This window comes from Trachurus japonicus, chromosome 22 (assembly GCF_045865225.1).
Source record: "Trachurus japonicus isolate A0001 chromosome 22, Traja_1.0".
Lineage (NCBI taxonomy): Eukaryota > Metazoa > Chordata > Actinopteri > Carangiformes > Carangidae > Trachurus > Trachurus japonicus.
Genome location: NC_140928.1, coordinates 22,794,951 through 22,813,087, shown reverse-complemented (window position 1 = coordinate 22,813,087; position 18,137 = coordinate 22,794,951). Strand labels below are relative to the sequence as shown.

The 18,137-nt window shown below is 44.5% G+C and overlaps 1 long non-coding RNA gene across 1 annotated transcript in view; it reads left to right on the top strand.

The window, feature by feature from the left end:
- Nucleotides 1-4,015, top strand: part of LOC146964062 (uncharacterized) — a 38,885-nt gene extending 34,870 nt beyond the window's left edge. The window contains exons 3-4 of the long non-coding RNA XR_015034692.1: nucleotides 3,519-3,601; nucleotides 3,742-4,015. This is a non-coding gene — a long non-coding RNA (uncharacterized LOC146964062). The remainder of the gene's footprint in view (nucleotides 1-3,518; nucleotides 3,602-3,741) is intronic.
- Nucleotides 4,016-18,137: the final 14,122 nt, after the last annotated feature.

The following is an 18,137-nucleotide window of genomic DNA, read 5'->3' as shown; positions in this document are numbered from 1 at the left end:
CCCCTGACACGCTGACACACACACACACACATTTGAAAATGAATAGCCTTAGCCGTGGAACCTGCAGAGAAGTGATAACTGAGACGGTGTGAGCAGCCTCCGTCACAGCAGCAGTGTTTTCAGCCTAATTGGAACTAAGTACCAGACACATGTGGGAGCAAATATATGTGGTGATTCATATGCATGTGGTCAGGTTGGGATATATTTCTTATTCAAATCTAAATTGAATGGGGGTTGGCTGAATCCATTCCAAATGTAGCACTAATGTTGGATTCTATCCTGCATCTTGCCCCATGATTACTATTAATAAGCTCCTGCCATGTGTACATCGGTGACCATATACAGTGCCCTGTAATGGAAATGGAGCATCAGGGTTGTGTGTGTGTGTATGTGTATGTGTGCACATATGTGTATGTGTATGTATGTGTATCATTAGCAGGGTGCAGCTGGCCATTAGAGTCCTAGGGTGGGTGTTGTTTTGCTCTTCTCCTCACTGTGTTCCTGCCGGTGATTCTCTAATGTGTTACTCTGACCACCGGCACTTTGTTAGAGGACAAAAACATTTCCTCATTGCTTCTCACACAAGTGTGTGTGAGTGAGGTCGAGACTGATTTCTCAAAGCAGGTAGCAAGTAATGAAAGGCACACTCTAAGCCTTCACGAATTGGCAATCGAGAGAGGAGAGAAGACTTCAGAAATGAGCACTGTTTGGGGATGGGAAGCGTCAAAACGCACCAATTACTATCCCCAGACAGTTACCCCTCCAAAAAAAAAAACCACACACACTGAAATCAATGAGGACACAAACTGAACAATCAGCTGCAACTAGCTATCAACAATGAAGTGGAATATGCAAAAATGCCAATTAAATGTGTTAGCATACGCACAGGTTTTTTTTTTTGTATGATATCCCAACATCTGTGGCATTAGCCATGGCTCTCTTTATGTAAAATAGAGACAGGGAAATGAATACGCAATCTACCACTGTGTTTTCATCATTAGTGCGCTCCAACTCACGGCTCTGGTGCCTCCCAAGCCGCCTGAGTGGGGAGCGAGAGGAACATTTGTGTGCCCTCGCTTGCCAAATTAATTCTTGTCTTGACATCTTAATTCTCAGTTCTTGTGTGTGGTCAAATCAGCCTACTATGGAAAAGCAATCAAGCAATTATTCCCAAATTATATTTGCCCAACACACACTGATTGGTTATTCTTTTCTTATTGAGTAAGCTCATTAATTCTGAGCAGCTTGCTTGTTATGCCTCTGCCATTACTCCTTTCCCCTCTCATCCCCTCTCTTTCTCCCTCTCTCTCTCTCTCTCTCTGGGTCTCTCTCACCCCCTGCTCTTCATCATGCACACTCACTCCCAGCTCTCACTCCCACCCACCCATCCACCCCCCTCCCCTGCACACTCTCCTCTTTCCTTCTCTCTCCAACAGATGCACCCTATCTTGCAGCCCCAGCCTGCTGATGTTTTGGAGATGACATACACTACAAAAGCCCCATGATCTGTGGCATTGTCTAGTCGGCCAATTACTATTCCCATCTCTGATTAACTTTGATGTGGAACCTAATGAGATAAGGCAGCTTATCAAGGCAGCAGCTGATAGTGGTCTCATTTATTCCTGTGCCTGGCACCCAAGCAAGTGACAAAAACTAATGAGGAGGAGTTTGTTAGTAAGCTCAGGTCTAAGGGAAGTGCAAAATTGTTCATCTGCAGTTCATCAGCTCCCGCCTGAAATGGCCTCGGCATTGTCACCGCGCAGCGCCGAGACACTCCACATAACAGCACAGTGGCTGAGCCGGAGAACAAGAGCCACCAAGTTCCTCTCTGTGTCTCTCGCCCTCTCTCTCTCTCTCTCTCTCTCTCTCTCCTCGTCTCTCCAGCGTCTTTCTCTTAACAGCTCCTTTTCCCTTCTCCAGGCTCTAATGGTGCAGCTAATTGCTCAGATTGTTTAGTTGTGAGGAATGTTGCAGAGGAGTGTGTGTAGAAAGCTGTTCCCTTTGCCTGATCTCCAAGAGGTGAAACCTTAATTTTCCACTTCTGCCATCTGTGTCTATTTTTATTATTGTGTGCGCATGTGTGTGTGTGAAAATAGAGAATAAAAGACCATGCTCTGCTATTGATTGGATTTCACTCTAATATTTGTCAGTTGTTTTAAGGATTCTTTTGCTTTTACAGTAAAATAGTATGTTATTTGAAATTTAAATGAAAAAAAAAATACACGCACTGAATTATGGTTTACAAAGGTGTCATTAAAATATTCACTATTACTGTACTAGCAATTGCAATAAATCAGCTGAGTAGAAGTAAAAATAGTTTATTTCCCTTCTCTAGTTTCTGCGCCTCCAGCAAGGCAGTGTAATAATTACTATCCTTTAAAAGGGTTTTTAATATTTTCTTATCAACAATACCACTACATTGTAATAAAACAGCCCTTTTAAATAATACTTTTGTTGTGAAGCAGCTGCACATTCTTGTAATGCAGTTGACGAAGGAGGAAAAAAGGAAAACACCCTGAAGTGAATTGAACTGTGAATTCTCCTGCACGGACTGTGTGTAGAGAGGCAGGAAGTGTGTGCCTTTTGATTTGGAGTATAAAAGTAAATAATATTTGTACATCTAACACATACTCGAAGTGAATGAGCAGCCCCTGAATGTGTTTCTATGAGCAAGTGGAGAGCTCTACAGACTTTAAAGCCAGAGCCCAATTAAGCTTCGCCTCATCGGGAGAGGGAGAGGAGCTGAAAGCTGAATACATAAGATAATGCAGCCTCACTAAAGCAGCCAGCTCTCTCAGTGTAAAATTAGAGAGGGAAGAAAAAATCTTGATAAAGGGAGAAGAAAAAGCAGGGACAGGCAGTAGGGGGAAGAAGAGGAAAAGAAGTTCCTTTGGGCCAATTTCCTTTGAAACTGGTTAACCAAATACAGCTATTCATATTCAGCACAATTAATAGTGTCTCTTTCTTGTTCAGACGGCACATCATAACGGGCAGAGGGGAAGAGAGAGAAGAGGATTTCTTTCTCTCTCCAAATTGTAGCCAATTTAGGGACAAAGCGGTACCCTCTAGTTCCCCAGAATAGGAGTCGCACTCATAAAAGAAGACTGACAGTCGACATCCAAATCTCATTCAAGGACGCAATTTCCAAATGCTAATCATAATCTGCAGATGTTGGCCACTGATACATCCATTTATTTATTTATTTTGGAAGCATGTCTGTGCCCGTTTGGACGGCCTGTGAAATTTGAAACAAAGAGGGAAAATCCCTTCTTTTTGAGGCATGTTGAACAGTGTGCGAGACCACAGCCACAGCATGGACATCTGCACCATCTTCAGATGGTATGTGTTAGCAAACAAACACACACCGGCGCACAGAAAAAAAACCAGTCGCGCACACGCATGAAACACACGACGAGGCACACATGCAACAGAGGGAAACACATACACGCCCATTTGCTTCCTCTTTTTCTTTTTTTTCCTTTTTTTTTTTACTTCTCTTGCTCTCCCTTTTTCTCCAGGTCGTTTCAGAGTACCTCAGATGTGTCATCAGACATTGGTCTATATCTGAACCTGAAGCAAAAAAGAAATACTTAACAGAAAGGTATATAAAAAGAGGACACTCTGAATTTTTGACATTCTTTGCGCAGCTGCTTCAAAATGAGTAGGATGGAGAGGAAAGGAAAAGCAACTCCAAGACATGTTTTTGTTTATTTGCTGCCTTTTCTCCCTTTCCTCTTTCAGGGAGATGGAGGCTAGCACGAGGCCACAACTCACTCATCCTTGTATAGACGGACTCAGTGCAGGGCCGTGAAAGAAAAATAGGCATGGCTAAATGAATTCTGGGATCTGTTCTATTCAGCCTAACTCAGAAAGGATAACCCCTTTTTTTTCATTTAGATACCAAATGCAAGGTGAAACTCGGTTCAACTTGTAAGCTATGTGACATTAAATATGGGTGGATAAATATAGTCGCAGCTAGCTGTTAACTAGTAATTACATTTATTCAAATCATGGCCCGTGTTGCATTTCCTTGTGTGCTTCTAGTTTTGAAATGTGCCAGCTCACCAATCTTAACCTACTTTCTTTTTATCTGTGTTTGCTTATGTTGAATTTTTCACTTCTTTACCTTTTGTGGGTAAAACTACTGCTAAATGTCCTTGATAAATAAAGCACTAGAAAACATCAATTTTTCTTTTATTGCAGCTTACAACTATTCATCCCCTATTCAATTCGACTCTCTAATCTAAACGTGAATAAAGACGGTAAACATACATGCCTCAAGAGCGTTGACAACATGATGACCTCTAGTGACTGCAGTCGCGCAGCCCTCAGTTATCACTGACTGATTAACTTTGTAATAATTAATAGCTACGAGCTACATCCGTGACCTATCCTTCAGTGGTTGCTGATGTTATGGAGCCCATTATAGCTCAATGGCACCAATGCTTGACTACAGCTTCTGTCGCTATTTGTGATATTTTACAGTGGTTTGGAAGAGTTGTATAGGCGCTTGTTCCTTTAGAAGACTGTCACTGGACGTTTCCAAAAAACCACTGTTGGCTCCGGGCTCTCTTTGTTGACTTTGTCCTGCCTCTCCCCCCACCAATAAAAAATCCTCCCAGCTGATAGCATGCCAGGTTCTGTTTGAAACAATCAGTACTCGTGCCCCTCTCAAGCATGCCAGGCCAATCAAAAGGCAGGGGAAGACGAACAGAGCCGTGCAGCTGTCTTCTGAACAAAATGAAGCACTTCCGGGGCCAGTGCATTGGGTGCACCCTAAATGGACCATTGTGCTCTCCCAGAAAAACCTTCAGGATCACACAGCACCCAATTGTGGGCCAAGTGACACCCCTCCATGCCCACCCACTATCCATAAATCACACATTTACCTTCACCCCCCCCCCACCCACCCCCCAGCCCGGTTTCTTGGTGCATTCATTCCCTCCCTCTCGTGGTCGATGAGACTTGGATGTAGTCTCCTCTGAGGAAGAAAGGACTCACCCTGCTACAAATGGATGGAATGCCTTTGGTATCTCTACCCATCCTTTCTCCAGTCAACAAGGAGAACTCTGCATGTCTGGCCGCCAGAACACTCAACATGCCACACTAGTCAGACTAGGTGCTGAAAGCAGTTCTGCATTTTAATATTCAGTGTACCACTTCATTAAAATTCTATTCGAGCCCACAATAGAGACTAGAGAGGCTCTGACCCTGCAGTTCCCCTGATCAAGGTCAGTAACTAAGAAAATAAAATCTGAATTGCATCCTGGCACACAATTGGATCCTCCAGCCCTACCATATCCCCGCTTAAGAAAAATAAAATTACCCCCCTCTCGCCCTCCCCCCAACATGATGAACGTATTCACTGTGTTCTCAATAGGGGCACTTTGGAATGAAAAGACTGTGCTTCAAAAGTAAAAATTATTATTTTGATCTGACAATATGAAAGGCAAATTCATCTTCACTACAAGCATTTTTCAAAGTACTTCTATAATCACAGTGACCCTTGTAAATTCTGGATTTGTTAAAGTTTGAAGTTTTATGTTTAGATTCCACCAGGCCTGTGCACGCACACACACACACACACACACAGAGGATCTGTAAAGGCACTCACAAAAGCTCCATGAGTTCTGTAGTTCACCCCAGCAGCTTTATAACCCATGCCAACTATGCAGTGCAGTGTCTGTTAAAGGTCACTCTTACTATTTACATCCCTGCACATATGGACACACACACACACACACACACACAGAGTCAAGAGAATAAATCTAGGCGACCAGTCGATTATGTGATTGGGTGCGGTGACAAAGGGTGAGCATGTTGCTAACACGTTCCCTGTCAGTAGAGGGGCTATATGTGGGCAGACACAAAGCCTCATTAAAATACATACTGAGCCGGTGCTGCTCCGGTGGGTGGGAAAGATGCTCCATCAAGATGTCGTTACAACAACACTATCTCCACCCACTGGCATGTATCTCCCTCACACTGTCCTCCCCCATGCCTGGACAGCACAATGGCAGCCTCCTTTATAGCCAGTGTGGGCCATTCCCTCCGTTCCCCTGCGAGGTCAGGGCCTAATCCTCGGGGAGTTCTCACATTGTGTTTTAGCGAACTGGGGTCAAACTGTTTGAAATGAGGGGGTTTAGTTAAACATCTATTAGGCAGGCCCAGTGTGTTGGGGTGCGCTTGATTTATGTGCAAAGCTGTTGTGCTCAGCTGTCCCGGTACTCGGCAGCGTATTGGGCTCCATGTTCCACAAGTCCTGTATGTGTCAAAGTGGACAAAAACATCCCATAGCATCCATCGCCTTAAATAATACACACTGACCCGACGTTCACCTCAACACATGTCCACCTACGCAAGCGATCTGTCGTCCACAAGGAACCCGTCTCGGAATAGTCCATGTGCTCGTCATGTCCTCTGCCACTGAGAGGCGCTGTACTGAGTATAAAAAAAAAAAAAAGAGGGGGGGGGGTGAATTAAAGAATAAAAGTTGAAAGTGTAGCTGTGTTGTCAGCAGTGCCATGTAGGCCAACTGCCCTGTTAGTGAGGCTGACATTCAAAGAGAGTTGCAATGCTGACAACAATCCCACAACCCCCTGCTGAGAGAAGACATTTCGCATGGTGGCCGAGTGCTTTGATACAGCTCTTGTGATCCTTGCTGGTGTGGCTTTGAGAAAACACACACACGAACACACACACACACACAGCACAGAGCCCAGGCCATCACCATTATATACCATTTGAACACAGTGGTTTTTATATATTCCAGAATTTTCCATTATTATTGTCACGATATCACCACTTTCAGCTGGGTATTAAACGCCTGTTTGTATGGAAATCTGGTGTTTTTTTTGGCACACTTTGTCGCTGTCTTCGTGCCAATATTTGATTTCGTCCCTGAAGTCAGGTATAACAATAAAAAACCATCACATAGCACCTACCTACGCAGGTACATGAAAATGCAAACTATTAAAGTATAAAGGACTACTTCAGTGAGAGCTCCCTCTTGTCATAACCAAATAAAAAATAATTAAAATATGGCACTGTCCTCATGCTGCCCATTAATAGCAGGCCTTTCTCTATAATAGGGAAATGTGACTGCAAGCAATAAGCAGTAATGCAGGTCAGTGAATATACAACCCACTTTCAAGACTAAAGGCAAACAAGCTCTACTAATTACTGAAGCACTATGCAGTCATTTTTCAGAGCAAGGGTTACTGAATGGTTGCCTATTACTTCACTCTCCCTGCACCAAATGCTTAAGATAATGACCACTTACTAATTGGTGCTTATACCTTATATCAGTTTGTGCAGAATATAATTGCAGCTATTATGGTGCTAAATAATCATTGGAATTAGCATCTTTTAGCCAAAAACCATGCTAAATAGAAGTATGGAGCATTTTCCAGGAAGAGGTCTCGGTGTCGATGCACCACCGATTGATTCATCATTAACTAGAGGGTTCAGGGCAGAGGGAATACCTTTCCTATCATATTGTGGGTGTCAGTGCATCTTCTGCACCAGCTAATGGAGGCACTGATGTAGCAGCACATTCACTGTGTGTGTGTGTGTGTGGCATATCAGGTGTGTTTATGTGGGTGTATTTATGTAGATGTTTGTGTGTGTGTGTGCGCTGGCTTGCCACAAAGGTGCACAAGCCAAGGGAGGGAGGTCTATATTCCATGCAGATCACGCTCCCCATGCTTCAGCAGCTCCTCCTTTGTGTTGGCCCTTCCGTCAGCTGTTGACTTCCTAAGTGTCTCAGACAGCCGTGTTTCTGTCTGCGCCTCTGTCCACTGCCTTGTCCCGCTCACATTTCTGAAGTCCGCTGACTGCTAATGGCCGTGTCCAGACAAAGAGCCCACTCTGTGGCCACTCTGCGGGGCCAGGCCGGGGGCCAGGGACAACCGAGACGGGGGGGTGGTGGTGGTGGTGGTGGGGGTCCGAGGAGGAGGAGATAAAGGGGAGGGCAGGGTTTGGGGGGAAAAGGGAGGGCTAAAGCTGGGAAGAGCACCCGGCACTGCCTGCCTCTCTACACTCATGTCACGCTTGTGTGACAACCACTCCTCTGTGCTTGTTTGAACTGTCCTTCCCAATTAGCACTAATAAGTCACTCTGTAAGGATGAGCAAGCATAGTGTGCCCAATCACCCCCAGTTCACATAGGCATAAACAGATTTGTACACAAACTGCAAACACACACATTCTCTCTTCCCCCCAAAGCTTAGCAGCCCATGAAAATCCCAGGAGCACAACCCCGCTAATAGACAGAGAAAGCCCAAAACACATCTCGTTCCCGGCAAACAAGTGCCAGTAAAGAGGCAAATTAATGACAAGTCGTTTGAAGGGTTTTGCCCAAGAATAATTTTACTCTGGCGTCTCACTACCACTGAAGAATTGATTATATCCCTGCTCAATCAAAGTGTCTGAATCAATAAAGAGCGGAGCAGGCAAGCTCCAACCCAATTTATTCCCAGCATCACTCTAACATAAGAGTCACAGGGAAACAGCGAGCGGGAAAGAGAGAGCATGGCTGGCAGGTGACGGTGTGAAGGTCCTGCTGAAACTAAAAGCCAGTGTCAATAGCAGAAAGGCAGGTGTTCCCCGGTTCATGTCAGTCCACTGCTGATACTTGATCACATTAGCTCCAACGCCCTGCAGCCTCAGGGATTCACTTCACCGCTGTCATTGTGATATCTAATAAATATCGTGTTCATAAGATAAGAAACGCTGAAGAAATATTTGTTATTTACCATGGTGATATAAAGTTCAGGCATACTACACCGGGGAAGAAAGCTAAGGAACTCTGGAATAATGACTTCACTTGTGTTTTGTCAAAGTAGAGCCTGGGAGGACTTAGTCAAGCTCGGCTGTTTCTTGTTGCCTGCTTGTTTATTGTCATGCAGAAGGCAGAGGAGGTATTAAAGGCAGATTTCGCCCTTATTTTAAAATGTGGTGCTGAAGATTAGAGCGCTTGCCAAACACTGTGGAAACACTTAATTGATTTCCTTTGGACTGTTTACCTCTACTGTAGTCCTCCGAGAGCCCAGCACTCGCTCATGCGCATGCACACCCAAACACACACACGTAGAGTACAACCCTGGCCCCCTTGACGCCAACACAGGCCTGCCAAGAGCCTCATTAGTATTCACAGCAGTGGCATTTGCCAGCCTGAGCGTTGCCGTGGTGATGCTGCCCACACAAGTGATGATAAATGGTGCTTTCAGCTTCTTTGCCTTCCATAGAGCAGAGCAGGGAGCTGCTAGCCAGCAGGAGTTGCTGGCTAGGACCCAGCTACAGCCACGGCTAGCAAGGCCTCATCCCCAACACCGGGCAACTGACGCATGACTACACAAGCCCGGGGCTGCTTGAAGGCTTTGGGTGCAGGGGAGTGGTGGGTAAGAGGGTTTTGGTGGCGTATGGGTTGTGTGTGTGTGGATATGGAGAAAAGAGATTTAGGTTCGGCTGTGTGAGTGTGTGTGTGTTTGTGTGTGTGTGTTTGGGAGAGGGGGAGGAGGGGGCATGTTGGGAAGAAGTGTGTGCTTGAACTTGTTATTGTTGGCTGAAAAAGTGATGTCAGCTTCAGTGTTTCTCAAGTGTGTTTTGTTCTCTGTATTTTTCATTTATGTGATAATCAGATCACAAATTAGTGACTTTAAAAATCTCTCAGACCTGTACTTTGGTATTCTTCAGTACTATTTATATATATTACACCAAAAAACACTGAAAGTACTTTTTTTCTTTTTTTTAAGTATGTGACGGTTATCATTACCTGATAAACAATGGGGAAATACGGATAAACTTTTAAAATTGTAACTGTTTCTGAATGTTTTTATTTATTAACAGATTCCACTAATATGTATGGGTTATTATAGGAATTATTCAATAAACTGGCACAATAAAATCTGACAATCCTGTTTTGGTTTAAAACGAATACAGAAAAATTACATTTTTAGACCCTTTGCACAAAGTGTTGTATGTAGTTGTATGTTTAATTATGGAAATGTCCAAAAAGAAAAAAAAAAAACATGTTGAATGTTGTTGATCAGATGCCTCCCTGGGATAAAAAAATTAATTTTTTTTCAAGTTGTAAAGCAATTCTGCAGAGACAAATAACACTCATTAACTTGGTGCGAATAACTGTTTTATAAACTAACTAGTGAAAGTAACAAATTCAGCAGTGAGTGACAGTGAAAAGCCAGTGCAGACTGATTCAGTCCCTCTCCTGTTTCTTGTTACTGCAGGTGTCACAGCGAGGGCTGTTGAGCCTTAAATCAGCGTAGACAAACAGAGGGTTAAGGTATCCAGCTACTCCTTCCTTCCCCAGAGCCCACACATACAGATGTGTAAGCAATGAGAACGAGGAGGCTGAACCGAAATCCTCCTGATCCTAGTTAAACAGAGAGAGACTGTGTTATTCCCACATTATGGTGCACCGATACGAAGCGCATTAAGGGCCTGGCTGATTTGAAATCACTGTGTCTTATTAGAAACAGTGAGACAACAGAGACAGTGTGTCTCTATTTGATGCAAATATCTAGTTTTAGTATCAGTAACAGCTATGTAAACAGCGTTAGGTTAATATGAAGTACATCAATCTCTTTTGTGTGGGTTTTTTTGTTAAAAAAAATATACCCGTTATAATTTAAAATATCTAAGTTTATAGAAAATGTATACAAGGACATCAGCAAGGCAAGAGTTTGTATAGGGAATTTTAAATCTGGTACACAGTACACTGTGTTGTCTAAATTTTGGATATTTTTTATTTTGTTTTGTTTTGGATTTTATTTTATTCTTCAGGCTTCACAGTTAAATCAGTGACAGAAGGATTCTTCCAGCATCAAAGTTGAATACCTAACAATTACTGCGCAGCTGGTGCTTTGCATTTAACACTCTGCTTACACAATCCTTGTGCGATACTTACTTAAGTTCTCTCTTCATCTGCTTTCTCGTGTGTGTTAAATTAAAAAACGGTGAGCAGCGAATATGTCTGATGAAATTACAGTAATATTTTTGCACAGATCATGAGCACAGCCACCCTCGGTCGAACTTGGGGGATGACCGCCCCTTCAAAAGATGGCCTGACCCTTCCAAAATCAAGCCTGATTACCCATCTCTAGGACACTAAGAAGCGCCCAACTTCAAAAGGAGGAGAGACAATCACGGGTGGGGTGGCACAGGGGAAAGGAGGGAGAGGGGGGGGTGTTCAGAAACCTCAGCCCTGTGCCGTGGCGGTTTGGGCCAGACTGAACGGTCGCAGCCAGGGGGGCCGGGGCTATTAAAAGATAAATGTATTTCTCTGTTCCATTATTCATGATGTGAGGAGGTGGGGAGGGAGCAGGGAGCCAGAGGCTTAGCACAGCAGTGGATCCCTCCTCGGCCTCGTCAGGGCCAGTGCCCCCACTGCACCCGCTGCACCCACACCCTGATGCAAGAGAGGGTGAGTGGGGTGGGGGAGTACGGGGCGACAGCTGTGAGGTGAGAAAGGGAGATAGAGAGATAATGCAACAGTATCTATTCCCACGCACACACATTTAAAGGTCGTAATTCTGTCTAATTATAGATACATAATAAAAACTGTTTATAATACAGATTTGTTCTATATTTATATAACATCCAGAATTCATGTCTTCGAAGTGAGAGGACTGCTGAAGTGTTTTTGACAAGCACCAGACTGTGTTGCTGAATAACCTCTCAGGCGCTGATTAACTAAAGGGTTTGGGCAAATATTTTGGGCACATATTGGACTTCTATAGCAGAGTGAATAGAAAAGTGAGCTTTTGTCCAACTCATCTCTGATCTGCAAGAAAAGCAGATTAGGATGACCCTGGTGTCACTCATTTGGAGATGAGTCAGTGTTGAGAAAAACCAAACACACTGGAGAGAATGTCAAACATCAGCAGCAACAGATAAGCCCTGTCCATGTGCTGCTTTTTCTTACATGCAATCATCTTATTTTTTCCTCTTATATAACCCAAAACAAACACGTCACAACTGTGTTTTTTTTTTCCAGGTTGATCATTGATTTTGATTTTTCTTATTGCAGCAAGACAAATTAGAGGAAAGCAAATATGTCTGAATTACATATAAATATATAAATATTTCAACATGATGCTGTTGTTACACTTTAATATAGCCACTAAATCTTTAAGCAATTAAGAGATAGAAAAAAAAAAACAATAGTAACATTGTGTTCAACAAAAATATTTATCTCGCATGCCTCATGATGGGAGAAACTACCTGTTTGTGTTTTAATCAAATGCTTTCCAAATTGTTTCATAATTACCTATAATTGAACACACACTGTGCAGTTTGTCTGTTTCATGCCAATATCTGTTTTCTGCAGTTGCTAAAATCACGCTGGCATTGTGTTGTCTCAACAATGGCAATCACCGTTAACTGGTATTCATTTTCAAACATACTTTCGCACATCATTTTTTTTTTGGGTGGTAAGATCAGGAACACAGCTAAACATCTGAATTGTATTTACAAAGATGTGTTAAAAGTATCACGCTCGCTGGTCACAAAGGAGACGTTTCAGTTTTAAAGTTTTAATTTAATCCCGTGATCATCCGTTCAACAGACGCATCCTCACAGAGCCGAATAGACCTCGTGTGCATTAAAAAGTGCTTTTCCCTCGGCACAAGTGGTCCCCATTGCTTATATTTACACATTTGAGATACATTATACTGGCATAAAATGCACACCAGTGCTTGGGAGAAAAGACAAGATCTATGGCAGAGTGGAGGGTGGTCTGAACACATCAGTACTCATGACTCCATGCTGGGATCATTTGTTTCCAGATAAGAGGGCACAAGGGTGGGAACGAAGAGTAGAAGGCGCGCAGGAGACGTGGGGAGGGTGGTGCAGGCTGGAAGTTGCTGATGAAATGTGTGTGTTTGTGTATGTGTGCACACTTAAGACAGATGAGTATGTTTTATCTGTCTCTGTGTGCTTGTTTGTGCGGATCGCTATTCTTGCTTTGCCACTTTACGCATTCTGTCTTGAATTAGACACAAGAGACAAAAGGCTTCATATTTGCGCTTGCATGTCAAGGATTACTTGTTCCATTGAATGTGTCCCCCCCTTCCATTATCTGCTTATCACTCTCTGTGCTCTTTAATCTCTTTCTTGTCTCTGCTCAATGGCTTCCTCTCACTGTCTCCCCATCACAAATGTAGCCTTTCTCCCCTTCTATTTTTTAACACTTACAAAACTGAAAAGGCCTGGCCTGGTCCGGGCCACCTGGAAGCACCAGTGAAGCTTTCTCCCAGGCCTGGCTCCCTGCCACTAGCCAGCTGTAGCATTGTGAGTGGCCCATCTCAGTTAATTCCATGCATTGCAATTGTTGCTGGGCACTGTTTACAGCCACCTCCTACTCCGCCTGGGTAGCCTCTCCGATTGTCCCGGGGCCTCCCTTGTTTAATACTGTTTTGCAAGTTATTAAGCCCTGGAAGTCCATTAATCACAGTTCACAGGGTGTGTAAGCCCACACAAGGCAGGCAGAGGTGGGGGATGGGGAGGCACACTCGCTGTCCTCAATGGGCTTAGACGGTGGTCCATTCAGATCCCTAACAAGATCATTACCACTAACTAAATACAAACCTGACCCCGCGACCCGCTGGGAAATTACGTAGGAGCTCCCTGGTGCAAGACATTAATATACAAGCCCCCCCACCCCACCCCACCCCTTCTCCACCCCTCCCGTTTTCCTGCAACAGTGTGTAAACGCCCACCCCTAAAGTCTCCCATTGCAACCCAACCCTGCTCCCCACCCCGACACCCCCACCCCTCCCCTTGTCCATTTTCACTTTCTTGCCAATGGACAGAAAACTAAACCTGTCATCAAAAGGGGCCTAATCACTGCTGTGATTGTGGTAAACCAAGCCTGACAGACATTTCACTGAGGCCTCAATGGCCACATCAGTGCCACCTCCCTAGCCAGCCCCCCCCCACCAACACCACCACCACCACCACCACCACCCTTCTTTCTCTCGCTTTCTCTCAGTCCCTCGCTCTCTCTTTTTACCAGGCCTCTGGCCAATGAGCAACAAACACCCGGGGGCTTTTCAGATTACTTGACACACTGTGTCCACTTTTGGGAGGGAGACCACCTGGTAAGCTCATTTTAATACAAAACCAGTTCAGTCTCCTCTCCCTTTTTTCCCTACTCCTCTAATTCCGCCTCTCAAGCCAAGCTACCACCATGAATTCTGTCTAATCCAGTGACCCCCACAGAACATTCCTGGTTTTACACTCCTCGGAAGAGGCTGGATTTGGGCGGATTACATGCTTCCAGTTCTGTTTGGAGGCACCTGTGACTGGAAGTGGATGGGAGGACGGACGATGACAGTGAAACGTAGAAAGCGGGGAGACAGAGAGAGAGATACCTCCTCTCTTCTCAACCTTTCACCTTTTGGTTCCACTTTTTAAATCAGGAGTTTTCCCCCGCTCCCTGCTTTACACCTGCAACTTTTTCATGTCCAAGCAGCCACAGCATGGTCACTGACTGGCCCAGGCATGAGGGGGGTGAGGGGGTGGTAGGGTGATGAGGGGGATGACAGAGCGGGAGTGAAGGATGTGGGTGCAAGAGAGGTTGGTTGGGGGGTTTGCACTGACTTTCACTTTAGCCTCTCAGCTTATGTTAAGATGTTGTCACTTTAACCATCTCAAGTGTTGCCACTTCAGATGCCGGAGCTTAGCGTTCGCAATGGGCTCTACGGGGGTTGAGGGAGGGAGAGAGGGCAAGAGGGAGGAAGTCTGGGAAGATTTCCATTTTAAACAAGCACAACTTTGTCACACTGTCACCTGACTACCATGGCACCCCCTTTTTCAGTGTTTCCCAACTTCCTGTCTCTTTGCTCCTTTCGTGTCTCCTTCTCTTCAGCTGCCTCTCTTCATCTTTCTCAAGAACTCTTTAAGGCAGTGTTTCCGCCCTGAATTCCTCTGCCAATTTGATGAATTGTATCTCACAGCCTTTTGAGTTTTTGTGGGTAAGGCGCTTGTTTCACTCTTTTTTTTTTTTTTTGAATCACGATATCATGTTGGCTGCTTAAGCTTGTGCGTGCAGTTGTAGATGTGCATATTTTAAATTAGGTGTAATATCCCCCACTTTAATCCATGATAAGATCTCAATTGTTCCATGATGTGAAATGGAGATGCAGCGACAACCGGGGCTGAATTAAATCGAAATCTTAATTTACCTGGATATTATCCTCCAGTGAAATATAATCACTGACTGAATAACTGGGCACACCAGCAAATTCTTAATTGACTCTTAATGAGTGTCACAGAGCATATGCTTCGGTGTAGATGCAGAGATTAAGGAAAGGCAGCTCAGTAAGCACTGACAAAAACATGGTAGTAACCGTATGAGCCTGACCACATACAAACAAACGCACATAAACACACTCGTATTTCCAAATTATCCACTCTGAAAAGCACAACTATAAATACAAAATTACACACCAAATCTCGCAGCACAGGCTGGTTGTAGAGTGTCTACCTGGCGCCGCATTGATTGTTCCTCAACACTGACCAATTGTAAGCTCATAATGATGATCTCTGGCATGACAAGTGATTTTAACCTGCCTGTGGGCCGCCCCCGCACCGAGTCACAGATCAGCTGCCCCACGTAAACAAAAACATTAGGAGAGCGTTCCACATTTAAGAGCATGCTAATTACAGTCATTCCCATCTGAAGTACTTTCTGCTGCAATTTGCTCAGATCACCAAACCTCCAATCCCTCTCATGTAAACAAATAAACTCTCACGCAACAAAGAGATAAAGCAAATAATAAAATAGACACTGGCGCTATCGGAACTCGCTGGGGGCACTGTATTTGAAGTAGGCTTCAAATAGTATCATACTACTCTACACTGTTGAGTCCTAGTGTTGTGCGCGTACCCAGCGAGGGTTGTTGTTGATGTGCTCAGGAAAACAAATCATTTACTTTGTAATGGCGGAGAGATGAATGCAAACACAATGCTGGAAAATAAATAATTTATTCCTCTGTATTTCTTATGCAAGTATTTCTTTTACATTTTTGAACATAGCATATTTATAAGCCATAAATCAGCTTCTGTGTTGAAATACAGAAAGAGTTCAGCTAATTGATACAAACAGGTGTCAAACGAATCAGTTCTACCTCCAGTTGCTTCTTGATAACGATTACCTAATTACCACTTCCTGCTCAGCATCCCTCCATTCTTATTTGGTCTCAACCTCTCACCTTGACCAATAGGCAACAGGGCTGATCCACAGCAGCAGATAGAGGGGGGGGGGGTGGGAGCTGAATGTCACCGCAGCCCTCTCTAGCCCTCCAGGTGAGTGTGTTTCTCCAACGGTGGAGGAAATGAAGCAAAAATGATGGAGTGTTTGTTTTCTGACATTTTGTCTCTCTGCGGCCTCATCAGGGCTGAGCCTCGTAGACGTCAAGTGTTAATTTAGGGCTCCTGCCGAGCGTGAGCCTGTCAGCGGCGAGGCTTGGAGGAGGGAGGTGAGCTCTTGCAGAAAATGACCCTTCTGGTCTGATTGTCTTCTGGCCTGCGGTCTGGCACTGAGAGGAAAAACAAAGACACGCGGAGGGAGAAAGAAACAGAGAGAGAGAGAGTGGGAGTGGGAGAGAGAGAGAGAGAGGTGGCTGAGTGCTAATGCACCTTGCAGCAATTAGAGAGGCTTACCTGACTGTGTGAGCACAGCACGCAAACACACACACACAAAGAGGGCCCCCGCACCCCAACCCACCCCCTTTAAAAAAGCACATACCGCACACTCAGGTAAATGCATACACACCAGCTGATGTCAGCACATGCACCCACAAAATGAAAGACTGACTCCTTTTGAAGGAACTCAAACACACACACACACACACATGCACTCAGAAATAGACACACACTTTGGCCGTGGCCCATTCCCAGTGGATGGCTTCCTGCCACCTTTTAGCCCAGTGATTAATTGGCCTGAGCTCACGATAGTCCAACCCTTTATTCTGTGAAACTTAAACAAAAAAGACAGGCCTCTCTAAAGATTACAGCAGCACATTAACCACAGAGTGAACCATGAAATTGCTTTTTCCCCTCCTGCAGTGTTGTGACTCTATAGTGGTCACTGCCAGTCACGTGGAGGGTGCACGGGCATTAGTGTTACATCACTGATAGACAACAAAACACACAGGAGCTGAGCCGAGCCAATGCAGATCAGCTGACGAGCAGCGGGCCAGTGGTGAAACAGACACAGGTATGGCGGTGAAAGGAAATAGCCGTGGTGGAAGATAATATGTAACGCTGCTTTATTCGTCAAAAAGTCAAGTTTTTTCCAAGAGAGTCCAGTACATCAAATTCATTGTGATAAAGAGGGTTTAGAGGGCTGTCACGGCGGAAAAGAAAGGTTAATTCTGTAATTATTTCAGTGTGAAAAATAAATAATATACCCTTTGCCGTTTCCATCATTTCCTAATTCACTTGGAAATTCATTTTCTTTTCTTTCTTTTTTTTCACTCCACCTAGCCCAATTCAATCACTTGAGTTCATCTGTCTGTGTTATGCAAATCTGAGCGGCGGAGATTGAACCCATTTGAATACCTGGTTCAACTCGTGAGCGGAGGGGCTGATAGAAAAGATGAATTCTTCCGTTTCAATGTGCCTCCCTTTTTCACCCAGTCGCGTGGTATCAAGGCTACCTTTTTTCATAGTGCTCTCATTTATTTTAGCCCATTGCACAATGCTGCTCTGGCAGTCAAATGTATGAATAAGGAGAGGCAGTCGCTCTCTCTGTCATACGCTTTACAGAGAAGCGATGTCTGTATCTAAGATCATGGACACTAGCTGTTGCAGACCAGAGAAGATCATTTTGACGAAGTGAGAAGAGGTTTCATTTTGGAGCTGAGGAATGCCCAAATGGCCTCCATTTCTGTGTGTGGAAGAAAATATGTTTTGTTAGTATATCAGTGGTGTGCTGGACTTAGCAGCTACAGTATGTTAGCTGCATGACGTCCTGTCTAACCGGTCAGGACTGTGATTGACAGCCAGTCCTGGGCCTGAGCAGGGCTGAAGCTGGTGTCTTGGAGGCATGCAGACATAACACTATTATTCCAACTTATCCCTAGGAATAAGTCCAGGCAGCCAGGGGCACAG